Below are 27,049 nucleotides of genomic sequence, written 5' to 3' on the forward strand. Positions count from 1 at the left end.
CAACCACAGCCAGAACGCACACAAGAGCATACATACAGTACACATAGGCACGCACGTGCAACCACACACACGACAAGTAAATGATCATTATTCCCTCATTATGATGTTTGAATTCCAAACATCATTAACTCTGCTCTACCTCCAGCTCTGCTGCCTTAATGTTTTTTGTAATATTTGCAAAACTATTATATTCAACGCTATTAATATATATGTTTTACTTTCTTATACCAGGCAAATCATTAAGAACAAATCCTTATTTATAGTGGGAGCCTGGCAAGTGTCAAAAGGGCTTCAAGATAAAACTTACATTTGCATTTAGCAGACGCTCTTAACCAGAGCGACTTACAGTAAGTACAGGGGACATTCCCCGAGGCAAGTAGGGTGAAGTGCCTTGCCCAAGGACACAACGTCATTTTCACAGCCGGGGAATCAAACCGGCAACCTTCTTATTAATAGCCTGATTACCTAACCGCTCAGCCACCTGACCCAAAAAACTTAAGTGTTGTTAAGTGCCCAACAGTTACAACACACCCAGACATGAAGCAAGTCACGAGGTAACAGGAGGGAACATAACAAGCACCTGGGGACAAGCATGGAAGGACAGTTATACAGAGACTAGCACATGCAAAAAGCAAAGGGCGATTGTTCCCCCCCGTCTATGGTACATGTCGCTACGTGTGAACGTAACGGGCATAGGCAAAGTGTGACATGAGAAATGCGCGTGTAGACAGAGGAGCGTGAAGTGAAAACATGCATGTATCCGTCAGAATGTCAAATGAATCCTTTCCTCCCACTCTCTAGGATATGGGTAGCAAATGCACTACTAGATATGTAAGTGTGTGTGTGTGTTTGTAATGTATGTGTGGTGTGTGTGTGTGTGTGATGTGTGTGTGGAATACAAAAGTGTCTTTTCCCACCCAGGGCTTGCAGACACCCAATTACAGCCAGTATTTCTCTTCCTTGTCTTTCCCTCCTCCCATCTCTCTTTCATAACACCCACACTCGTTTTCTCTCCCGTCTCCATTCCCTCTCTCCGTTCCCTCCACTTCCTCCCTCGCCATGCCTTTGATTCCCCCCTCCCTCCCTCCCCCTCATCCTCCCCCTCTTCTCTCGCTTCCTCTCCTCCCTTTGTCCTGCCTCCTCCCCTCGTCTGCCCCTTTTCACTCTTCCCCCTCAACTCTCTTCGTTCTCCTTCCTTCCTTCCTCTGTGCTTGCTGCTTCTTATTGAAGCTTCTATGGTCTCCTCTAGGGGACAAGAGCACACACACACACCCACACACACACACACACACACACACACACACACACCCCACACACCCACCCACACACCCACACACCACCCACACACCACACACCCACACACCCACACACACATCCACACACACACCCACCCACACACACACCCCACACACCCACACACCCACCCACACACCCACACCCCACACACCCCACACACCCACCCACACACCCACACACCCACACACCCCACACCACCCACCCCACACACCCACACACCCACACACCACCCACACACCCACACACACATCCACACACACCCACACACCCACCCACACACCCACCCACACACCCACACACCCCACACACACACCCACACACCCAACCACCCACACACCCCACCCACACACCCACACACCCACACACACATCCACACACACACCCCACCCACACACACACCCACACACCCACCCACCCACACACCCACCCACACACACATCCACACACACACCCACCCACACACACACCCACACACCCACCCCACCCACACACCCACCCACCCACACACCCACCCACACACCCACACACCCACACACACATCCACACACACACCCACCCACACACACACCCCACACACCCACCCACACACCCACACACCCACCACCACCCACACACCCAACCACCCCACACCCACCCCCACACACCCACACACACACCCACCCACACACACACCCACACACCCACCCACCCACCCACCCACCCACCCACCCACACACCCACCCCACACACACACACCCCACACACCCACCCACCCACCCACCCCACCCACACACCCACACACCCACCCACCCACCCACCCACACACCCACCCACCCACCCACCCACCCACACACCCACCCACCCACCCACCCACACACCCACCCACCCACCCACCCACCCACACACCCACCCACCCACCCACCCCACCCACCCACACACCCCACCCACCCACCCACACACACCACCCACCCACACACCCACCCACCCACCCACCCACACACCCACACACACACCCACCCACACACACACCCACCCACCCACACACACACCCACCCACAACACCCCACCCACCCCACACACACACACACCCACACACCCACACACCACCCCACACACACACACCCACACAACACGCCCCACACACACACACACCCACCCCACACAACGCCCACACACACAGCGCCATAAACTTTTAATGGGAGCAAATAAACATGGTTAAGTTTCCAGATTGATATTTATCCTGAGACATCTGTAAGACAACCACATAATCACTGATCAGTACAGAGATAGAGAGAGAGAGAGAGAGAGAGAGAGAGAGAGAGAGAGGGAGAGGAAGAGAGAGCCTCGCATGTCTGTGTTTTTTTAATCTTCCTCTCGGTTTTCCATCTCCTCTTTACACGGTCACCGTCGGTGGTTTCTCATTACTGTGTGGTGTGTCCCCTGAGGCCCAAAGAGGCCGGCGGGGCCAGCGCTGTGTGTGTGTGTGTGTGTGTGGTTGGGTGTGTGTGTGTGTGGTTGGGTGTGTGTGTGTGTGGTTGGGTGTGTGTGTGTGTGCACGCACTGATGTCCCAGTGCCGCCACGGTGGAAGGGCTTGTGGCTGAGAAACACGATGAACAACAGAGAAACGCACCTCACTCTCTTCCTCTGGACCTGCGACCCATCGAGTCAATTACTCAATGCACCCTTAATGCAACGCACGCACGCACACACACACCTGCATTACAGTCGAAAGACTGTAATGCGTATTCACAGATTTCCCTGAGGATAGGGAAGAAGAAATCTGAAGATAAAAACAAGAACGATCAAGGGAGGGAGGGAGGGAGTAGAGGGCACAGAGCAAGTGTTTTGCCAAACAGCAGCAGTTTTCAGTCACTGCTTCAGATAGCTATCTAACCCCAGCAGATACAGGGAGAGAGAGCCGCAGGTGTGTGTGCGCACGTGTGCGTGTGTTTGCCGTATTAATAGGTGCGTTTGTTCACACAGTCCTCCAAATGTTAATCTTGGCTCTGGGAGGTAACAAGGTTTGGAGTTATTTTGGAACCAGCCCGCCGAAGTGTGTTTGTTATTCTCAGGTTATTCTAGATGCACAATGTTGATGTTTTCTCCTCCACAGCGCTCTCTCTTTCCTGTCTCTCCACCAATCTCACCCTTGCCCTTTCTCCTCTCTCCCTCCCTCTCTCTCTCTCTCTCTCTCTCTCTCTCTCTCTCATCTCTCTCTCTCTCTCTCTCTCTGTCTCTCTCTCTCCCTCCCTACCCCCCTCTCTTTTTCTCTCCCTCCCTCTCTCCCCTCTCTCTCCATTTTTGTCTTGTGGCTGTGGTTCTATTCCTGCTCCAGGTGTTCATCTGATGACAGGAAGGCTGTCGTGTTTACATGGCGGTGGACTTCTCCTGAAAGATGGCTTGTGTGTCCCACCCCACCCCACTCCACCCCTCTCTCTTGACTTAGTGCTGCTTTATATCTGGAGCAGGTACCTTAGCACTACATCTGTCATAGAAACTGCCGCACACGCACCTTTACCACTAATGATGACACTCCGCTCTACTCCAGGGAGGACTGAGGTGTCGAACAAGACAAAGACGCAAACAGAAGCTGTAACACACACCAGGGACAGCCACAGTGTCACCCTCATCCTCTCACCACGTGAGCCTCCCGGACTCCCCAGCCTCTTCCCCCCTCAGCCACTCATCCTCTCAACACGTGAGCCTCCCGGACTCCCAGCCTCTTCCCCCCTCAGCCCCCTCATCCTCTCACCACGTGAGCCTCCCAGACTCCCAGCCTCTTCCCCATTCAGCCCCTCATCCTCTCACCACGTGAGCCTCCCAGACTCCCAGCCTCTTCCCCATTCAGCCCCTCATCCTTTCACCACGTGAGCCTCCCCGGACTCCCAGCCTCTTCCCCCCTCAGCCCCTCATCCCTCTCACCCACGTGAGCCTCCCGGACTCCCAGCCTCTTCCCCATTCAGCCCCTCATCCTCTCACCACTTCGGCCGCTCAGATTCCCAGCCATCTAGTCTTCCAGCAAGCCGACCGAAGACAGGAAGCTTGGGATCCGTTTCCTGTGCCTACACAAGCAGAAAGCAGGCCTCTGCTGCTCTGACCACAAGACGCAGCAGTATTAGATCCGATTAGACTGCAAATACAGCTAAACTGAGACATCTTGAGGACCATATTAAGTACATGTTGGATACTCCTAAAGACTTTGCCTTCCATACATTCTGCCACCCCCTTGATTCCTCCATACCTCTCAGCTCCCTAATGTCTCATTAAGGCCTCGGAATGTAGCATATTCCGAATAGCTTCTGAAAACATCTTAGAACAAAAGGTAGAGAATGCCGGTACGTTCCATAGCTATGGTGACAGGGCAGTTTGTTACTGCCTAAATGGCCAAGATCCAGGGCCCAATCCTCCAGAGCTCGCCTTTGTATGGAAATCAGCCTGACCTTTCAACAGCACCCTCAGCGCTTTTCCGCGCTAACTAGTCGAGGACGGAAATGGAGACCGCAACCAAGGTCGTCTTTGTGTGAAGAACACACGGGGAAGGTGTTGGCGCGCTGCGTTAACGAGGGTGAAACCTCAGCAGTAGCGCGGCGAGGCTCCCTCGCGGCAGGTTCGTATGCCTTGTTGACTGTTGCAGCAGTCTGGTTGTGAGGAGATCTGAGACCAGCGAAGACGCAGGCTGATCAATCTGGGGCCTTGACCAGGAATCCATTACAACCTCTTTCTGCCACACCCCTGCGTATCCTTCCTGTACCTACATCCCCCCCTTTCCTCCCTCCCCCCTTCCTCCCTCCCCTCCTCCTCCCTTCCTTCCTTCTTCCCTCCTTCCTCCCTCCCCTCCTCCTACCTTCCTTCCTTCCTCCCCTCCTTCCTCCCTCCCTCCCTCCCTCCCCTCCTCCTCCCCTTCCTTCCTCCCCTCCTTCCTTCCTTCCTTCCTCCCTCCCTCCCTTCCTTCCTTCCTCCCTCCCTCCCTCCCTCCCCTCCTCCTCCCTTCCTTCCTTCCTTCCTTCTCCTCCCTCCTCTTTTACAAGAAAGCAAGAAAGCAGCTTTGTGTGTAGCTGGGGCAGGTAGAGGCCAGGCTGCATTGATGACCTGGCAGGACAGACAATCTGCTGATGTTGCCTTCGGGGGGAAATGGATGACATCTAGAGAGCATAACCCTGCTGCCAATAATTGGAGAGAGAGAGAGAGAGAGAGAGAGAGAGAGAAACGAATGGCAGTGTCACAGGGCTATTGTAGTGAAGCGGTATTGTGTGTGAGTGTCTGAACTCTGAAGAGAAGAGAGGGGTGAACAGAGAGCAGGATGAGAGAATAATTAGCCGTTGCAAACAGTCACTTCATGGTTTTGACTGAGATTTACCGTCATGGCCTCTCACACACACAGTATCCTTGTGTGGGTTCAGTGTGTGCATGATGAGAGATGAAGTAGAGAAGACAGTCCAGTACAAACCCCATTAGCTCCTAAGATGCTGACAGACAGCTAATGGTTACTGGTGTCTGGTCGGCCCCCAGCCTCCCCCCCAGACAGAAGAACACACACACACACACATCATACATTAAGTTAGCTGTTCCTCCTGAGTGGTGTCTGGAGCACAGAGCCAAACAGATACTGTAATCTACACACACACACACACACAGCATTTAATCAGTCTGAGCCAGACAACTGATTCTGTCTCAGGCCCTTCACACACATTGGACCACGGTACACCCGCCCTCCTGGCCTCCACCTCACTTCACCCAGCCACACCCCCCTCTGCCCTAGACCCCACCTCACTCCACCCCTCCCCCTGTCCCGCTACAGATGTTACACAGAAAGACTCTTCACAAAGCACTCTGGGAGATTACCCCTCGGCTGATTTGTTCAGTTTCCCCTGAGAGGGATGATGGAAGGGTGGACGGATGGAACGAGGGTTTTAGAGATGGATGGATGGGGGGAGGGATAGAGGGATAAAGGGATAGATGGATGGATGGGGGGAGGGACAGAGGGATAGAGGGACAGATGGATGGACGGGAAGACTTTGAGCAGACTATGAGCTTACAACTAATATCCACCTACAAAACAAACAAAAAGGAAAACAGCAGCATCCAAACTCTTGGTCTTTTCCCAGAAGCCTTCTGGTTTAAGCTGGGTGGCTGAGAGGCTGGGTAGCTACGAGGCTGGCAGGCTGAGAGGCTCTGAGGCGGGGAGACTGGCAGGCTTTGAAGGCTGAAAGGGTGAGAGGCTGAGAGGGTCTGGGTTTGGAAGGCTGAGAGCTTGACTGGATCACTGTTACTTTATGAGACCAGATTGGAAGAGAGTATGAGGAGAGGAACTCTCAAACCACGATCCACATCTCTCAATCAACACACTCTTACATTTGGGGCTACAATACAGCTGCCAAAAACCCAACCTTCACTTGACCACCCATTCTTACGTAACCTGAGGGTGTGTGCATGTTTGAGTGTGTGTGTGTGTCTGTGTGTGTGGGTGTCTCCCTCTTTGTATCTGTGTGTTTGTGTCTGGAGGGTGAGAGCTCAGTAACAACACAGCTGCTCATGTTACTAAACATCAGCTTAGAGCAAAGAGCCCTTTAGACCTCTCACCCTGGAGAGCAGGGGAGGATGAGGCTGGGGAACCTGTCTATCTGTCTGTCTGTCTGTCTGTCTGTCTGTGTGTCTGTCTATTTGTGAGTGTGTGTGTGTGTGTGTGTCTGTCTGTGAGTGTGTGTGTGTGTGTGGGGGGGGGGTGTCTGTCTGTCTGTCTGTGTGTCTGTCTATTTGTGAGTGTGTGTGTGTGTGTGTCTGTCTGTCTGTCTGTGAGTGTGTGTCTGTCTGTCTGTCGTCTGTCTGTGTGTCTGTGTGTCTGTGTGTCTGTCTACCTCTCTGTTTCTCTTACATGTTTATATTGTAAACCTCTACTAGGTCTGAGTGTTAGTGTGTGTGTGTGTGTTAAATTGGATAAATCAATGGTACCCATAGGGGGGCTGCTGTGAGCGATTATAGCCTGGTGGGCTAAACGTGAAGAATGCACAAAACTGGTAATCTCTCTATCTGACACACACGCCCCCCTCCCCCACCTCCCTACACACACACACACACACACACACACCACACACACAGGCACAAACAAACACACTTGAACACACACGCAAGCACACACTGTTCGACATGCCACGCACACACACACAGGAGGTTTAGAGAGGTGGTGTGTGTGTGCTTTCTCCCCGCCAGCAGATGATCCCTAGCAGGTCTAGTTCACCCAGCCCACAGTGATTCTGACCCTGTATGCAGTGCAGTGTGTGTGTGTGTGTCTGCGCGTGTGTGCGCATGGGGAACAGTGTGTGCGTGTGGCGGCCTGTGTCAGCGCGTGCTGCCGTGTGGAGCAGCGCGCGTGTATCCGTGCGCGCGTGCACGCGGCTGCGAGTGTTTGCGGAGCGGGAATTGCGTGTCAGCGCGCAGCGTGTGTGTTTGTGGAGTTGGCAGCACCATCTGTTCCTTCAGAAATCGGCACAGCAAGCCACAGCGCTAGCTAGCATGAAGCAGGCTATTTATTCAACGCCACCTACACTGACGCACAATCAGACCCCCTGCAGTGTGTGCGAGCGTGTTTGCGTGTGTGTGTGTGTTGATGTGAATAGGGATGACAATCAAGAGTGGTTGAGGGTTTCATTTAGTGCCTCTACTACCCTACTAACTACCGCTACCGCCTTGCGGGTGTGTGTGAGCGCGTACGCATGCATGTGTTGCTGTTCCTGTTTGTGCCAGGGGTTAACAACCATCAGAGTGTGCGCAAGGATGTGAATGTGTGTGTGTCGGGATCTTTCGCTCTTCTCCCCTCCCTCCCTCCCTTCCCTCCCTCCCTCCCTCCCTCCCTCCCTCCCTCCCTCCCTCCCTCCCTCCCTCCCTCCCTCCCTCCCCCCCTCCCGCCCTGCTAAGTGAGAGCAGATCAGTCAGCCCATTCATTCCAGGTCAATCAGGCCAGTATGTTGGACAAGGCTGATTCATTAGGCCCGTGCGGCCCTGCCTGTGTCTGACTGATGAGGAGGGAGCGCGGGCAATAACACCACAGAAACACCCTGCTCCTCCATCCACCTCTCGCTCCATCCTTTCAACGCTCTCCCTCTCTCTCTCTCTCTCCCCTCTCTCTCTTCTCCCTCTCTCTCTCTCTCTCTCCCCTCTCTCTCTCTCTGCTCTCTCTCTCTCCCCTCTCTCTCCCTCTCTCTCTCTCTCTCTCTGCTCTCTCTTTCTCTCTGCTCTCTCTTTCTCTCTGCTCTCTTCTGACAGGGGAAATCTTAATCTCTCAGCTCAATGACTTGTAAGAGAGGGCTTTGGAGGTGTGACTGCAGCCTGGGAGAGGTAGGTGTGCGTGCGTACGTACGTGATTGTGGGAAAAAGAGGGAGGGAGACGAGAGAGATGAGAGAGAAAAGGAGGGGGCGAAAGTGTGTGTGTGCGAGGAGGAGCTGAGATCAACACACCCCTGCTGAGAGGCACACAGACGGTTACACAGTTCATCATCCACCTCTTTCTTTAACTCCATCATCTCTCTCTCTCTCTCTCTCTCTCTCTCTCTCTCTCTCTCCTTCTTGCTCTATCTGCATGGTGGCTTCATTAAGTCAAAGGTCTTTGGGAGCTCAGTGACCCACCACTTCTGCCTGCAGATTGGGAGGCTGGTGTGTGTGTGTGTGTATGTGTGTGTGTGTGTGTGTATGTGTGTGTGTGTGCGTGTATGTGTGTGTGTGTGTATGTGTGTGCTGGTAAATCAACCTGTATCAGCAATGTCCTGAATTTTTAACTAAGCTCAGTGTACTGACTGACTTGCTCACACACACACACACACACACACACACACACACACACACACACACACACACACACACACACACACACACACACACGTACACACAGATTTCTGTGAGTTGAAAGAGGCCTCTAACCTCTATTTCACTCTTCATACAACGAATAAACAAGTCTAGTCCCAGCCTGCCCTCACAGCCGTCACCAGCCAGAAGGACATGGCAGGGGCGAGAGACAAAGAGATGGGAGTGAAAGAGACAGCAAGAGGGAGAGAGAAAAAGCGGTTCATCCCGTGGCTCATGTTCCCCAGTGGGAACAGTCGTCATGGCTACATCCTTCCAGCTACACCCAGGCATTCCCAGTTGGAACGAGAAGCAGGGAGAAGGAGCACTAAGGAGACTGTAGGGAAACACACACACACACTGTACGCTGGGAGGTGGAGGGACTGAGAGGCACAGCAAACACAAAGCTGAGAGGCAGCTGTGATGAAAGCACCAGGATATGTTTAGACCAGCCAGTCTGTCTGAGCCAACACAGACAGGAGGACAGTTCCACAAACCACAACCAGGTCTACATAGCCGGACTGAGGTCTACATAGCCGGACTGAGGGTCTACATAGCCGGACTGAGGTCTACACAGCAGGACTGAGGTCTACACAGCCGGACTGAGGTCTACACAGCAGGACTGAGGTCTACACAGCCGGACTGAGGTCTACACAGCAGGACTAAGGTCTACACAGCCGGACTGAGGTCTACACAGCAGGACTGAGGTCTACACAGCCGGACTGAGGTCTACACAGCAGGACTGAGGTCTACACAGCCGGACTGAGGTCTACACAGCAGGACTTAGGTCTACACAGCCGGACTGAGGTCTACACAGCAGGACTTAGGTCTACACAGCCTGACTGAGGTCTACACAGCAGGACTAAGGTCTACACAGCAGGACTGAGGTCTACACAGCCGGACTGAGGTCTACACAGCCGGACTGAGGTCTACACAGCCGGACTGAGGTCTACACAGCAGGACTTAGGTCTACACAGCCTGACTGAGGTCTACACAGCAGGACTAAGGTCTACACAGCAGGACTGAGGTCTACACAGCAGGACTGAGGTCTACACAGCCGGACTGAGGTCTACACAGCAGGACTTAGGTCTACACAGCCTGACTGAGGTCTACACAGCAGGACTGAGGTCTACACAGCCGGACTAAGGTCTACACAGCAGGACTGAGGTCTACACAGCAGGACTGAGGTCTACACAGCCTGACTGAGGTCTACATAGCCGGACTGAGGTCTACACAGCAGGACTGAGGTCTACATAGCCGGACTGAGGTCTACACAGCAGGACTGAGGTCTACACAGCCTGACTGAGGTCTACACAGCCTGACTGAGGTCTACACAGCAGGACTGAGGTCTACATAGCCGGACTGAGGTCTACACAGCAGGACTGAGGTCTACACAGCCGGACTGAGGTCTACACAGCAGGACTGAGGTCTACACAGCCTGACTGAGGTCTACACAGCAGGACTGAGGTCTACACAGCCGGACTAAGGTCTACACAGCAGGACTGAGGTCTACACAGCAGACTGAGGTCTACACAGCAGGACTGAGGTCTACACAGCCGGACTAAGGTCTACACAGCAGGACTGAGGTCTACACAGCAGGACTAAGGTCTACACAGCAGGACTGAGGTCTACACAGCAGGACTGAGGTCTACACAGCAGGACTGAGGTCTACACAGCCGGACTGAGGTCTACACAGCCGGACTAAGGTCTACACAGCAGGACTGAGGTCTACACAGCAGGACTGAGGTCTACACAGCCCGGACTGAGGTCTACACAGCCGGACTAAGGTCTACACAGCAGGACTGAGGTCTACACAGCAGGACTGAGGTCTACACAGCCGGACTAAGGTCTACACAGCAGGACCTGAGGTCTACACAGCCGGACTGAGGGTCTACACAGCAGGACTGAGGTCTACACAGCCGGACTGAGGTCTACACAGCAGGACTGAGATGTTCGGTCCTCAACTCATGGTCCAACAGTGACCGCCAAAGGTCGGACGCCCTGCTAACCCGTACGTGCTTCTCAGCATCTCAGCATATCGTCCTCCCATTGTCTCTCAACCGCAACTACCATCCACCTCCAAACCAACCAACCGACCGACAACCCCGCCCCCCCCCCACCGACCCCCCGCCCCTCCACACATCCCCAACCTTGGAGAACAAAGATCCAGAGAGCGGCGGAGCCAGACGACAGAGGAGCCAGTCATCATCGGACATCGGAGCCCGACGGAAAAACCCGTGGCCCATTAAACACCGCACACGGGGCCAAGGTGTCGCCTTGCAGCCAGACAATAAAGATGCTGGGGATAAGCATTCTGGCCGCGGCATTAAAGTTTCAGAGGCTTGGAAAGCCCTGGACGGTCCAGCGTGTCCCCAACCTCGAGGAGAGGGAGTGTGTTTAATGAGGCGTTGACACGCTGGAGGTACACCTGGCTGCTGTTCCTGTAGGAGCCCACCCGTACACACACACACACGAGCGTGACACATGCACACCACTGTGTGGATGATGCACACACACACATTCACGCATTATCGCTAAATAATTCACTTCACTTACTGTTTCGTTTGTACTTTTTGTGAGTGTTTGCTGACGTAAACAAGTCAACAAGTAAAACGGTAAACAAGTACAAATAGTATGCCAAGCCTTGTTCCTGTTATGTTTGACCAAAAACTGGAGGGATTATGTTTTTGAAGACATCAGATTCAAGGAGTAGCTGATGTCATCTTGTCATCTACCTAATCTTGGAAACCTGGAAACAGAGACACAGGCCCAGCGCTGAGCTACACTCACAGGCAAAGTCACTTCTCAAGGACACTGCAGCTAACGGATGGTGAGAGAGAGAGGGGGGGGATAGAGAGAGAGAGAGAGAGAGAGAGAGAGAGAGAGAGAGAGAGAGAGAGAGAGAGAGAGAGGAGAGAGAGAGAGAGAGAGAGAGAGAGAAAGAGAAAGAGAAAGGAGAAAGAGAAATGTAAAGAAAGAGAGAAAAAAACATGATTCAGTGTGGGAATACAACTTCACGTGGATCTCCTGTGAAATTAATGGTGTGTGTGTGTGAGTGTGCGAGTGTGTGTGCGCGAGTGTGTAGATCTCTCTCTTCCTGTCTTGGTCCATCAGTCAGGGATCCCTCAAAAACCACCACAGCAATTAATTAGTCACACACACACTTTTATCTATCTCTTTCTCTCTCCCGTTTCTCATTCCCCCTCTTTCCTCCTCTCCCCCTCCCTTTCATTTCTCTGTTCATGCAGGTTGGTGATCATTAAATCAACATTAAGTCGGTCCTGTGATCAATAAACAGTTCTGGCAGAACCAGCAGGCCTGACCACTCAGCTGCAAGGACACATAAACACCCATCAAATATGCATGCAGCCTCACTCACAGAACCTCTGTCTGGGAGGCCAGACACACAACCACACAACACACAACCGCACAACACTCAACCACACAACACACAACCACAGCCTGATGCTTAACTAATAGAGGCTGTCACACTTGCTGCCAGGAGGCCCAAGACACGCTCACACGCATGAAACTGCACAGACACTGCACAGACACTGCACAGACACTGCATAGACACTGCACAGACACTGCACAGACACTGCACAGACACTGCATAGACACACACAAACATGTGCACAGACACTGCATAGACACACACAACATGTGCACAGACACTGCATAGACACACACAAACATGTGCACAGACACTGCATAGACACACACAAACATGTGCACAGACACTGCATAGACACACACAAACATGTGCACAGACCCCAACAGCGACCAGAACACAGTTAGTCACACATAAACTCTCTCTCTCTATGGCCTAGTCACTATGCTAATCACACCCCCACCCCACTCCACCGTAAACACGCGCCGACTGTGGGGATGTTTTACGAAGTCCTCCGAGTTCCTGTGGGTTCTGTGTCTTTACCCAGCATGCCGAGGGTTCTGTATCTTTACCCAGCATGCCGAGGGTTCTGTGTTTTTACCCAGCATGCCGAGGGTTCTGTATCTTTACCCAGCATGCCGAGGGTTCTGTGTTTTTTACCCAGCATGCCGAGGGTTCTGTGTCTTTACCCAGCATACCAGAGGGTTCTGTGTCTTTACCCAGCATTGCCGAGGGTACTGTGTCTTTACCCAGCATGCCGAGGGGGATGGATTACAGTCCAGATACACAAGCACAGCCACACTCACTTCATATCAAGACACACACAGGCATATTCATACTTTTACACTCACACACATAAACATGCTAGGCTGAGCCTTTGCTGCGGCCTGGTTTCCAGACCAGGTTGGAGACCTGCCACCAAAGTTATGATATCCAGACAACCACGCTAAGTTGACACAATGATCATTTCATCTTCAGACACACACACAAACTCTGACTGACAGCCCAGATAATGAACACTAATGAAACTCAGAACAGAACTCATTAGTTCACCTGACAGGTAAACATGTCATGTTGACGTCAGGATGACGACCTTCGCTTCACTTCCTACTACCGCTACACAGAGAGAGGACAACAAGGCCCACACACTGCTTATCTGGGACCTGTGTGTGTGTGTGTGTGTGTGTGGAAGAGGGGGGTGGGGGGTTTATCTAGTGTGTGTGTCTGTGTAGAACAGATTAGATTCAAGTGAAGAGGGAGGAGAAAGAGGACCGGGCCACACACGGTCAATCTAGGAGTGCTACGGGAACAGACCTGACCGTGCCAAGAGGTTTAGGGACCGGAGAGGCCTCAAAGCTGAGTCAGCACACACGCACGCACGTACGCACACAAGCAGGGGTGCCTGCTTATTTTCTACTTGACAGCGCAACAATGTAAACACTCCAGCCCCACAGCTGACGACGAACACAGAGGAGAAGGGGAGGAGAGGGGGAGGTGAGCAGAGGAGAGAAGAAGAGGGGGAGAAGAGGAGGAGGAGGCGGAGGCAGAAGGGAGACAAGATAGGGGAATAAAGTGAACAAGGAGGTGGAGGGGACGAGGGAGCAGTGTATCAAACAACATCAAACATTCTACCCCCCCCCATTAAAGAGACCCTGGAGCCCAGCCTAGCATCCTTACCTTCCACTCTTTCCGTCCGTCTGGCCCTCCGTCAGCCTGGCCCACAGTCCTTCTGGCCTCCTTGTCCTGCTATGTTTTGCAGTCACAGCCTTCAGAGGTACCTGAGGTAACATGAAGTCGCAGGGTCAAAAGTCATTCCTCCACACACGCCCCGACGAGTGGGAGGTCCATTCACCAATACGGTCAACACAATGACAATAACGGTACTCCTGCACATGCTTGTACTAAAGCTGAGTATAGTACTACAGTTTGATCAGCCTCCCTGTCTTCTCTGTCGCGGCAGGCCGACCCCGAGCCCCTTTCCCAGCTCCTGCCTCCGCAGACAGCCTCTCTCAATCTCTCCCTTCGACGCGGAGAGGTTCGTTAGGGCCTGGCTGACTGGCTGTCTTTTGGAGGCCTCCCACGACACGCCCGCAGCCCGCCTCTCTTCTGCCTCCTCTCCGCCTCCGAGATGTAACTCGGCGGAGGCAGAGAGGAGGAGGACGAAGGAGGAGAGGAGAGAAGTGACAGATATGGGAATCTGAGCGGTGCCTGCGTGACGCAATGACGAGAGAGGAACCGCTCTGGGATAAAGCAAGTTTGCGGGAGAAAACCAGAGAGGCGAGACGAGAGACAAAGGAAGGAGAAGGAGGAGGCTGTGGAGGGAGCGCGTGCCAAAGCAGGGTTTTTTTTCCTTCTTCTTCTTCCCGAAAGCCTCCCCGGAAGACCCCAGGCTTGATCCCCTGCCTCTCGTCTCCTGGGACTCTGTCAAGATCCTAACTAGCTGGAGTCTTCCGTTACGGTGGCTGGGTGCTGTGGTTTAGCACTCAGCACTGCTCCGGGCCCTGGAGCAGTCGATCAGACAGCACTCTCATTACAAACTCTCGCTATGCTAATTGAGGCCCAGATCAATGAGCCACGAGCGTCATTACTTAGCAGAGGCAGGAGAGCAAAAGGACCGTCATCATTCCTCCCCAAAATACCGCACCATGCTTCAGGTCCCGACCCAGTGGCCCTCGTCATTTCCCAGTTGTGGAGATGGAACTGTAATGGATTTGATGGACCGGAACGGCGGGATAACATTTCAAAGTCTACTTTTATAGAAGGTGCGTTTAAGAAACCAGCCCAGATCTGGTCGAACCAGTCCTGGGTTGTAGAGAGACAGAGCTTCGTCAGCAGAGCTGTCAGAGGGCTCTTCTAGAGGGCCCAGAGCAGACATGCCAGGTGTGTCAGTCAGGGTGTTCCTTGGTACATAGCTAAGAGGGGTGTTGGAGGGTCAGGTGACAGGTTTCCAAGAATAGTGAGATCCATCAACAGTGGATCAGAGTTTACAACCTCCTTCCTGCCTGCCTGTCTGTCTGTCGACCTGCCTGCCTGTCGACCTGCCTGTCTGTCTCTCTCTCGACCTGCCTGCCTGCCTGTCGGACCTGTCTGTTTGTCTCTCTGTCGACCTGCCTGTCTGTCTCTCTGTTGACCTGCCTGTCGACCTGCCTGTCTTGTCTCTCTGTCGACCTGCCTGTCTGCCTGTCGACCTGCCTGCCTGTCTGTCTGTCTCTTTGTAGATGTAGCAGTGAGATCAAAACTAATGATGATGCTTTCGAGAACCCTACCACTCCCCGAGAAACACACAGCGATGAATTCATTCCAAGCTCCTGTGCATCTGATTGAAGTTATGTTATACAATCAGTCTGCCACACACCAGAAAGTGTGTGAGTGTTGAAAAGTGTGTGTGTGGGTGTGCACGTACATCCTCTGCATACTTCCTAATACCAACACATTGGAATTCCACTCAGGGAAATGACTAGGTGTTGGGTGCCTCTGTGTGTGTGTGTGTGTACATTTTTGGTTTTTCATCTCCAGGGGACCAGCTCCATAACAAGCCATTCAACTTTAGTCACGTGACACACAAACACATCACAGTAGAAAAGTCAGCTTCCTGCGGACAAGACACACACACACAGGCACACAGGACTGCAGTCTTAAGCTGCAGGGGAGCGAGCTGACCTCCACAAAGACATCTCTGTCCTACAGGCTCCTAAACACCCCCTCTGTCCCCCGGCGCACACACACACTGCAAACTCATTCCTACACGCACACACATTTTTAGAACTGAAAGTGTGGGACTGGGGCTCAGAGGACCTCTTTATTGACCTGCCCCCCCCCTCCCCTCTCTCTGTCCTCCCAGAGGCCGGCTAGCTAGAGCCTCATAAATTACAACCAGCAGTGCAGGAGCCTCAACGTTTACCTTCAACACTGTTCTTGTCTGTCAGAGCCTTTCCCCCCGCACCTCCTCTCCCTTAGCCTGGCCCTCTACCCTCCTCCTCTCTTCCCCTCCTCCTCTCCTCCTCTCCTCCCCTCCTCCTCTCCTCCTCTCCTCCCCTCCTTCTCTCCTCCTTTCCTCCTTTCCTCCTCTCCTCCTTTCCTACTCTGATCCTGTCCCTCTCTTCTCCTCTCCCCGTCTCTCTGAAAATCAAATTCCCACATTGAACCATAAGCCCCATTAGTCAACAGAAGCACACTGGGCTTGTGCACATGTACGTGCGTGTGCAATTAAAATCTCACACCAGCCGGCTGGTTGGGTTGGCAACCCTGTGGGACAGATATGGGGGTTCTTTTTAATCTACTTCTGACCAACAGGAAAGAGAGAGAGAGAAAGAGAGAGAGAGAGAGAGAGAGAGAGAGAGAGAGAGAGAGAGAGAGAGAGAGAGAGAGGAGAGAGAGAGAGAGAGAGAGGAGAGCTAAAAAGGTGCTCTGGGCTCTGAGGGGATTCTGGTCTGTCTGACTGAGCTATCCATCACAATGACCTGCTATCCAGCCAGCATTTTGCACACACACACACACACACACACACACACACACATGCACTTACCACACACCAGCAACTCTTAAACAAGGCCAATGGATTTGGGAAACAAAAAAGAAACAGACAGAGAAACAAAGTCTCACTTTAGGCTTCATTGCTCCTACAACACAATCTGGGCCATACCCAATTATCTTACTCCTTCCGTTGCCATGGCGACGTCCTGCCTCTCCACAGCAGACACACAGGCGAGGAGTTTTGGAACGGGTGAAAATTCACCCTTGCCTTGTGCGAGAGAGAGTGTGTGTGTGCGCGTGTGTATGTGCGTGTGTGTGTGTGAATGCGAGCGCAGGCAGGCGGAAGTGGTCCTGGAAGAGGGGGGGCTGACTTTCAACCTCCCACTCGTGTCTTCCAAAGAGCTGGGATGTCGTCAGGACTTGGTCCTGTATATCTACTATCACTGATCCCTACTATCTGCAGCCACCATCACACCACCACAAAGACAACAGCAACAAGAGATAGGGAGATAGTCAGTAGGTCGGTGAGATGGAGGATGGGACTGAGTGAGAAAAGGTGAAGAAGAAGGATCATTAAGACAGAAGAAAGAAGAGAGCGAGAGAGAGAGAGAGAGAGAGAGACATGAAGAGGGAGGGGAAAGAGACAGAGAGGCAGAAAGAAAGACAGAGAAAGGGAGGGGAAAGAGATCGAGAGAGGCAGAGAGAGAGAGACAGAGGGAGGGGACAGAGAGAGAGAGAGAGAGAGAGAGAGAGAGAGGAGAGAGAGAGAGAGAGAGAGAGAGAGAGAGAGAGAGAGAGAGAGAGAGAGAGAGAAGAGAGAGAGAGAGAGAGAGGGCGAGAGAGAGAGGGGCGAGAGAGAGAGAGATACGTCTCCTGGGACTGCACCATCCTTCTGCTGCCTTTGTAAACAGGACAGAAGAAGCTGACAGAGACAGATCTGGGTGTGCATGCATGTGCGTGTGTGCGCGCATACCTGTGTGTGTGTGTGTGCATGTGCGCGTGTGTGTGTGTGCTTGCCGGCAGCACCATGTGTCACCTTGCTCTGCCAGCGAACTCAAGGTTGAGATGTCACACTCCACACACCGTGCGTGCAGGCGAGGATGACAAGAACGATAAGACAACAGCCATCAATACGCCCTTCTCCTTCAACCCAAATAAGCATCCAAAGGCTCGCTCCTCTCTCTCTCTCTCTCCCTCTCCTCTCCCTTTGCATTTTTCCTCTTTCTGTCCCTCCACCACCTATCCCGTCTCTCCTCCCTCCGTTCTCTTTCCCCCCTCTCCCACCTCCCTCTCTCCGTCCACCCCTCCCATCCGTCATCATTAGAAGGTAGATAGATGACCTGTCCACAGCCTAGCACCCCACCCCCAACGCCCCCCCCCTCCACCCCCCATCCCCTCCCACCCCTCCAGAGCTGAAGGGACGGGGGGACGGGGGGGGGAATGGAGGAGGAGGAGAATGGGAGGAGGGCGTGAGGACAGCTATTGTCTCCGTCTGTTAATATGTAAAAATAACCATTCTGCTGAAGGCAAAGTGGTCGCGGAATTCCCATGGAGCCCCACAGAGAAAGGAGGAAGAGGCAGAGGGGGGAGAGAGCAGGTAAGTCTGCTGCCGTCATCCCCTGCCACCTCCCTTCTGGACTGATCTACCTACCATCTCTAGTTGTCTCTCGTCTTCCCACTTCCCCTCCCCCTCGCTCACATCCCATCACCTTCACTCACCTCTGTCTGAGGGGCCCCTGGTTTTGGGATGTCAGCTAAGTTAACGTTTTTGCGCGTGTTCCCGCTCGCCCCGACCACAGGCAGGTGGGGGAAGTAGACAAGAGGGACATCCCAGAGGGAGACCTGTACCGCATGGCTGGCATGGGTTCGAATCCGGCCCGGGCTTCTGGCTCCAAGTCATCACCTCTCTCTCTCCCTCCCAGCATTTCCTGTCCTCTCCAAACACACTATGTCAGAAATAAATATTAAAGGCAGAAATGCCACACAAAAAAATTAATAAACGGCCACACTGGCCTGGTACTAAGCCGGCTAACCGCTAGGTGATTCCTGACCATAAAGATTTAACCCTCGGGTGACTGGGCTGTGGGGCTGAAATAGGCCTGCTGGCCGAAGGAGTGCACAAATAGCAGGAGCTGACTTGGGCCATATAAGCAAAGTGAGGGGAGAGAGGGGAAGACTAGCTGGAGGGGGGCCGGGGAGAGGGGGGGTGGAGGGAGAGAGAGGAAAGGGAGGGGAGGGAGGGAGGGAGGAGGGAGGGAGGGGAGGGGAGGGAGGGAGGGAGGGAGGGAGGGAGGGAGGGAGGGAGGGAGGGAGGGAGGGAGGGGAGGGAGGGAGGGAGGGAGGGAGGGAGGGAGGGCAGATACTCCAGTTCCTCCCCTGCTGCTCCAGGCCAAACACTCAGGTAATACCAGGTGGTAAACAACAGCTGTGTTTGTGTATTGTTGTAGATAAAGCTTCTCCATGATACAGAGTATAGTATAGTATAAAGCACTCACGGAGATAGAGACGGGGATAGGCCTAAATATGGGGGTGGGGGGCGAAGAGAAAAAAAGAGAAGAAACTGAATTACCTAGAAAAGCATGGTAGAATCCAATTAGTTTCTTCTTGATAACATCCCTATTATTCAGCGATAAACATATGACTACAACTCCCATGAGCCCTTCTCCCGGGAGGCTGAGCCATGTGATTGGCCAATTCAATGTAAGCCGAGCAAAGCAACAGACGCAAATCTATCCGAACATGACAGAATTAGACACACAAATGCTGCCGGGCCAGGAACACACCCTGGCTGTCTCGCTGGCTTGAATCACACACACAGCAAAGTCTCATACACATTCTCTACCTCTCACAGACGTTCTACTTGGAGGGGGGAGGGGGGAGGGGGGGGGGTGTTGAGGAGAGGAAGGATGAAGATGGAGGATAGATAAAGGTGGGGGGCTGGTGGATGAGTGGTGCCGAGTGTGGGCTGCATAAGGGGCTCCCAGACCCTGGGGATCGCGGGGGTAGATGGACCTGCCGCTGGCTGTCGCCACAGCGATCTTGGGATCTATCCAATTACACACTGGCCTTAGGGATTAGCCTGCTGGGGTGTGCTGGGAAATGTAGTTCTGAGCTCAGCTGAATCATGTCTCTCTGCCTATCTTCTCATTCTAAGCTATTTCACTGTTCTCTATCTCTTTCTACACCTCTATCTTTCCAGACAACATCTGTTTCTCTCTCTCCAGTCCTCCATCTCCCAGAGAAATAAACAAAGCATGTATGAGACATAAGGAATAAGAAAACATGGATATCTTGACAAGACACTCAGCCCGGGAGCAGCAAGACATGTCTGCCTGCCTAGTTGTCTATCACGTGTCTGCTGGACTGAGACGGCTGGCTGGATGGCTCTAAGAGATCTCTGGAGGGATATGGCGCGAGCGTGAACACACGCACTGGTTAGCACGCCTGGCCTGTTCCCCAAGCCCCTCCACTCCAGCCGTCTGTTCCGGAGTCTGACTGTGACCCGGAAACAGCAACGCTCCCAACCAGCCTGGGGCCACCGCTGAGGAGTAGGGTGTCTGGAGGAGCAGGGTGTCTGGAGGAGCAGGGTGTCTGGAGGAGCAAGGTGTCTGGAGGAGCAGGGTGTCTGGAGGAGCAGGGTGTCTGGAGGAGCAGGGTGTCTGGAGGAGCAAGGTGTCTGGAGGAGCAGGGTGTCTGGAGGAGCAGGGTGTCTGGAGGAGCAAGGTGTCTGGAGGAGCAGGGTGTCTGGAGGAGCAAGGTGTCTGGAGGAGCAAGGTGTCTGGAGGAGCAAGGGTGTCTGGAGGAGCAAGGTGTCTGGAGGAGCAAGGGTGTCTGGAGGAGCAAGGGGATGGCACGCTTAAAGCCCTGTGTGTGTGGGTGTGCGTGGGTGTGCGTGCGGAGTCAGGTGGCTGAGCGGTTAGGGAGTCGGGCTAGTAATCTGAAGGTTACCGGTTCGATTCCCGGCTGTGCCAAATGACGTTGTGTTGGGCAAGGCATTTCACCCTACTTGCCTCGGGGGGAATGTCCCTGTTAACACAGTTCCATTATTGGATACCTGTATGTGTGCTCTCTTTCTGTGGGAGCACACGTACAGTATAGCCTCTCTCTCTTTCTCTCTCATCTCACCCACACACACACTCACAGAAACACACACACCCTCTCTTATCCATACACAGTGTCAGAGATAGGATCCAACCAGACTGACTTTATCAATATTCCAAGTCTTTTTCCCCAACATCCATGCACTAAGGTGGGTTCATATAATCGTACCACCACTGTGCGGCAATCACAGGATCACGCTCTAATTGGTTCATTCTCCCAGCCGGAGGGCAGCAGAAGTGAGCCGTATCACACACATTTGAGCTCAAACAAACACACAACATAAACCACCACAGGCAAACCAACCTCAAACACACATCAATACACTAAACAGTGAAAAATATGCACACACACTACGGCAAACACTAAAATAACTTCTCCACAAACACACACCTCTCACACAAACACACGCTTCCACCTCCTAAATCCCTAGTAAATCAGCTGTATCTGCTTTATTAAATCAAGGCCAGTACGAGATTAGATCCAGACCAGCAGCTATGATTATCTCCCTCAGTAATTACTGCACCAACATCAAGGCAGCATATTCATCTCTATAAATGGTCAACAGGTCAGCTTAGTCAATACACAACACACACAAACACACCAAATGTAATACATATCCCCTTGGCATAGATGCATCATTTAAAAAAACAGTCTCAAACCTGTCTCAGTAGATACAAATATGTCAAAGGTATTTCACTGTTAATTAACAACCTTAGGGCTAGCGTATAAACACGACATATTGAAATATTACTGTAAGTATAAGTTGTACGACATACTACGCAGATATTTGACACGACAGGCAAACGAAGCAGCATAAAATGTGACAGACCGAGAGGAAGGACACACACACACACACCACACACACACCACACACACCACACACACACACCACACACACCAAATACACACGACACCCACACACACCACACACACACACCACACACACACACATCACACACACGGTGCACACACGGTGCACACATCCTTCACCAAAGTGAGAGGGTGGTGTGGAGGGGATGGGGAGGTGGAGGGTGGGTGTGGGGGTGGTGTTTCACTCCCCTCCACACCCACCCGATCTCATCTGCAGAAAAACATCTCTCCAGACATTCATTAGCAGCGAAGATAAAACGTCTATATCCAGCCGGCTGGACTACTGTAACGCACTTTTCACTGGTCTTCCCAAGAAAACCACTGAAAGACTACAGCTCATTCAAAATTCTGCAGCTAGATTAGTAACCAAAACTAAAAGGAAAGAACACATTAGTCCTGTCCTAGCTACTTTACACTGGCTCCCTGTTACCTTCAGAATTGACTTTAAGGTCCTTTTCCTCACATACAAAGCTCTACACGGACAAGGACCTAGCTACATTGCTAACTCCTTTATAAACTACACACCAGCTAGAACACTGCGATCATCAAATGCAGGCCTATTAGAGGTCACCAGAAGCAGTCATAAGAAGATTGGTGATTCGGCCTTTGTCAATTACGCCCCAAAACTATGGAACAAATTACCCATAAATATTAGTGAAGCAAACACTAGCTTAAAACCTACCTTTTTACCGAAGCATTTAAGTAATTTTATCTCAAAAGGGTTTTCCTACTTTTAAAGTTGTTTTCTCTCTTGAACAGAGATCTTATTGAGATTTTTATTTTTGTTTGAATTGTTTATCACTTGTATCATTGTTTTTATTGATTTTATGTAAAGCACCTTGAGCTACAATTCTTGTATGAAATGTGCTATATAAATAAAGTCTTACTTACTTACTTACTAATTTACGAGTCGTCGCCGTCTCTGTCGACGCTCGGTAGAGGGGCAGATCTGAATGGGAGTCGCTCTCAGAGCCGCTAGTGTGTCAGTACTGACGCTGCATCTCTGCCGGTCGTGCACTTTGGGGAGCAGTGCACTTTGCTTCAATCTGGTTTCAATTTGGTTTTAATTAGTCTTGTTAAGTACAATGACGAGCAGTTGGTTTGTTTGCCCCGGCCGGGTCAGGGTTCGTTTCAAGCCGCGTGTGTGTGCAGTGGTCCCGCTCCATCAGTGTAGGAGACCTTACATGGCCATTCATACCCAGGCCTGCTTAAGATCTGGTGTGTATGTCTGTGTGTTTTCCTCTGCTATGTCAGTTACCATTGTTGGTGTTCGTTTGTATACCCGGTGTTTATACTGCAAAACACAAGGTCTGTTTCAACACTGCCTCCGGCTGGCTGTGCTGCCGAGAGACAAAGTGTCACTGAGTGTGCGTGTGTCTCCTGTGACTTACATTCAAACTACGCACAACAGTAACACCAACTTCCCTTTCTACATGGTACACAATTTAACCTGATCTGGGGAACTGATTGGCTAAACGTTGAGAGCAAGCTCTGTGATTGGTTAGTCCTAGCTGTCTCAGGTTTCTGGTTCCGTATATTACACACACACACTAGTGACACAAACACATCACACACATCTCGCCAATGCCTGCATCCATATGTGGAAATCTAACTAATTTAGTTGGATAAATAAATACAACAGGTAATATACTGTATCTGATATACCTAAATTGTCCTAGAACAAAGGTTACTGGTTCTGTGTGAATGTTTGTGTGTGTGTGTGTGTGTGTGTGTGTGTGTGTATGTGCGTACATGTGTGTGTGTGTGTGTGTATGTGCGTACATGTGTGTGTGTGCACTGCAGAAGGAAGCTGATCTGGAGAGGGAATAGCTCATATCACACCCGACGTTCCCATTTCCTCTCACCTCCACATCCAGGAATAGATCACCAGAGAGAAAGAGAGAGAGAGAGAGAGAGAGAGAGAGAGAGAGAGAGAGAGAGAGAGAGAGAGAGAGAGAGACAGAGAGAGAGACAGAGAGAGACCCATTGCCTCCTCAGTCACAAAGATAAAAGGTAAATTATCCAATTTCTGCTTATTTTATCTACTAAAGTTCCTCTCTCTCACACACACACACACACACACACAAACACACACTACTAACCAAAACATACCTAATTTCTCTGTGTCTCATCTCACCTGATCTGAAGATGTAGAAAGAATGTGTGGTGTGGTGTTCTTATGATTTTATATTCTATTATTCAATTCTATTTACAAAACCTGGGACAAAACAAAAGGCAGACTGTGTGTGCGTGTGCATGTGTGTGCTGGTGTTCCTTAAGTCACCTTAATCCCAGCTATCCAGAGACGTGGGTAAACTAAGCCATTGGCAGGAATCCTCCAGTCACCTGCTGCTGTGTGCGCTCCTCACCACCGCAGTGAAAAGTGAGCGGCTGCAGCGGTGCAGTGCTGCCCTGTGACGCTGAAACAAGTGCCCCCCACCTCCACTTCCCCTTCCCTTCCTCTGCAGAGGGCCGTTGATATAGCCACACACCCATTGGCAGCAGACTGCCAGCTGTAGGGTGAATTAGGTAGCAAACATGCAGATTATAAATCATTCACGTGTTTACGATAGGAGTGCCAGAGTACAGCCGACTATACTGTATTCGGTTGCCACACACAGACTAAACCCGTCACACAAACCCACAAAACAAAAACCCACAAACCCACACAATCAAACACGACAAACACACACAGTCAGTAGCCTACAGTGTACTCCCTTTCACTTCTTTATTTACCACAGGAAATGTGGTACACTAGGCCAGCGTAGTCAAACCACATTGACTATACCAAGATTTGTTTAACAGGGATCTGAGCATGATTAACTAGGCCAGAGTAAGTATTCAGTGTATGTTACTGTCACTGCAAAGGAAGCAAAAGGCGGGAGGTTAGAGTGAGAGGACCGTGTGAACCCTAACCTCTGACCCCCCTCTAGCACACTGCCTCCATTTAGCTGCATGGATATGGGGTCGTCACAGGCAGCAGCAGTATAGCTATCTCAGCTGTTAAAGTAGAGCCTCATTTGGTTCAGACACAACACAGCCAACCAGGTGAGCGGGCTATCCCTCAAAGTATGTGTATGAAACATTACATTGTATTTTATATGGAGAATTTTTTTTTAATCTAAAAGCTGTTTAAAGTCCTGTTAATAGCCTAATCCTGGCCGTTTAGAAACAAGAAAACAGCTTCTGTGTCACACAGGAGGAGAGAGAGAGATAGATAGAGAGAGAGAGAGAGAGAGAGAGAGAGAGAGAGAGAGAGAGAGAGAGAGAGAGAGAGAGAGAGAGAGAGAGAGAGAGAGAGAGAGAAGGGGGGGTGGAGCGAGTGAGTGAGTGAGAGAGAGGGGGAGATAGAGAGTGAGGGAGGGGGGAGAGGGAGAGAGAGAGAGAGAGAGGGGGGGGGGGGGAGAGAGTTATGAGGAAGAGATGAGCTGACAAAACTCTGAATGAGGAAATACGACCGAATAAGTGTGTAGTTTCGCTCTTCGTTCCCTATAGCTTTAGAAATGTCAAAAACACCACAAAAACGAACCATCACACCCGGACAAAAACACCGTGGCCTCCCTGACAAAGCATTCAAACAAATCTTTATCGGTCCGCTAATGTAAAATATTCCGAAGATTGACCCTATCTATGAACATGACATTAAATGGCTTTCCTTAATAACACTAGACAATCGTTCGCGTCCAAGTTTAATTACGATGACTGCGGTATGTTTGTGAGGTTTAACCATCAGCTGGCTGTTGGTGAACTGTAGGCTATGGCTCGAGGTTGAGAAGCTCTAGCCTACTCAGCAGTGTGCGGAAGTACACGCACCTGCTTTAAACGAACAACCTCGAACATCATGTCACCGTCTAATTGGTTCATATGTGAATAACCACAGCAAATAAAGTGAATTACTGCAACTTGCGAAATAGCGTTAGGTAGGCCTCCAATTTCGTTATAGCCTGTGTGAGTAGGCTACGACTGTGAAGAAAAAGATTCGTTTGCTATTATTTTCCTTAGTGTCAGTAATGGTTTTCTTTAAAACCACGATTTAAAACTAGAATAAAACCATCACTGACACTAATTCGTTGAATGACTGTTTGAGACCCCATGTATTCACGTCGTTATTGAGATGTCATTCGTCTTTATTATATTGTAATAGTCAAATTTACCTAGTTTATGCACATGATTTTGTACATTACAAAATGGTTCAGTAAACGACAGCAAGCTATGCCAAACTTCGGACCCCGGTCGACAAAAACATAAACAGCCAGAGAGCTCATGCAACCATGCCGACACTTCACATTTGTTTCCACTCCGCGAAACAAAAAGGTTCCACTACCGTTTACAGCAGGTTTACAGCAGTTTCATAATCTACTTACTTTTGTTGAATCAGGAATAAAACAAGTCCAAACATACGTCGCGACACTGCCAACAGGATTTGTTGAAAAGTCGTATTTCGGTCAGTAACAACACTACCCCACTCCAAGCGGCAAGGCAACGGTCAGCGCTCGATCTCACTTTGACACCAGCGCACCGCGAGCCTCCTGCTGGCTTCTTCCTCGCACGAGATCGCCAAAGATGAATGGTGAGTGCGCAGGCGTGGACAGGATCAATTCATTACTAGAGGGAAAGCGAGCGCCAGCCGCTTCTACTGACAAGATGAGCCCAGCAGCGGCATGCGCAGGGATCAGGAAATCAACACCCACTACATAACAAACCCCTTGCCACCTAAAATATCCTAACCTGCATTACAACATCTGTATTACAGCATGATGGCTGCTTGTGATAAGAAATGAAATGTTCTGCAATATTATAGGCTATTGACTAACATAGCTAGGCGACTTAGCCTATATCAATGTTTTTACATTAGTTTCATTTGGGATATTAGTAACAAATATGAGTTATTTAGATAACTTTATTTGTTTCAGAAATATAGGGTGTTGTGGAAAGTATCTAATCCATTGAAGGCTGGCGCTGGCTATCCCTCTCAGCCATACACAGTCTGATAAATAATTCAACTAAAGCAGCATGCACCAAAACAGACCTCCTCGCGATCGCAGAGGGAGAAGAGACGAATAAAAACAGAACTCAAGTTCAATCAACATTCTTGGATTCAAATG

At 51.2% G+C, this 27,049-nt stretch overlaps 1 protein-coding gene across 2 annotated transcripts in view; it reads right to left on the reverse strand.

Moving 5' to 3' along the window:
* strbp (spermatid perinuclear RNA binding protein) overlaps nt 1-26,453 on the reverse strand; it is a 50,097-nt gene extending 23,644 nt beyond the window's left edge. For both annotated transcript variants that reach the window (XM_067249760.1, XM_067249759.1), the window contains exons 1-2: nt 26,309-26,453; nt 14,178-14,278 (exon numbers count right to left, since the gene is read on the reverse strand). The gene's annotated coding sequence lies outside the window, so the exon portion shown is untranslated. The remainder of the gene's footprint in view (nt 1-14,177; nt 14,279-26,308) is intronic.
* Between the last annotated feature and the right edge of the window lie 596 nt (nt 26,454-27,049).

The sequence above is a fragment of the Osmerus mordax genome, chromosome 14 (assembly GCF_038355195.1).
Source record: "Osmerus mordax isolate fOsmMor3 chromosome 14, fOsmMor3.pri, whole genome shotgun sequence".
Classification (NCBI taxonomy): Eukaryota; Metazoa; Chordata; class Actinopteri; order Osmeriformes; family Osmeridae; genus Osmerus; species Osmerus mordax.